The 236-nt window shown below is 59.3% G+C and overlaps 1 protein-coding gene across 1 annotated transcript in view; it reads right to left on the minus strand.

Annotated features, from left to right (window-relative positions):
- LOC104539884 (serine/threonine-protein kinase Chk1-like) overlaps positions 1-236 on the minus strand; it is a gene marked incomplete at its 5' end in the record, with an annotated part of 4,471 nt that overhangs the window by 3,270 nt on the left and 965 nt on the right.

Here is a 236-nt window from a genome sequence, read left to right on the forward strand (position 1 = left end):
AAGGGCCGTGAAATCCTGCAGCGTGCAACGCCCTGCAACGTGGAAAAGCCTTGCAGCAAGCGATGCCCTGCAGCGTGCAAAGCCCTGCAACACCCACACAGCCTGCAGCACCCAAAGCCCTGCAACACCCAAACACCATTGCAGCACCCAAAGCTCTGCAACACCCAAACACCCTGCAGCACCCAGACACCCTGCAGCACCCAAACACCCTGCAGCACACAAACACCATGCAGCAC

The sequence above is a fragment of the Mesitornis unicolor genome, unplaced genomic scaffold (genome assembly GCF_000695765.1).
Source record: "Mesitornis unicolor isolate BGI_N332 unplaced genomic scaffold, ASM69576v1 scaffold2894, whole genome shotgun sequence".
In the NCBI taxonomy this organism is placed as follows: Eukaryota; Metazoa; Chordata; class Aves; order Mesitornithiformes; family Mesitornithidae; genus Mesitornis; species Mesitornis unicolor.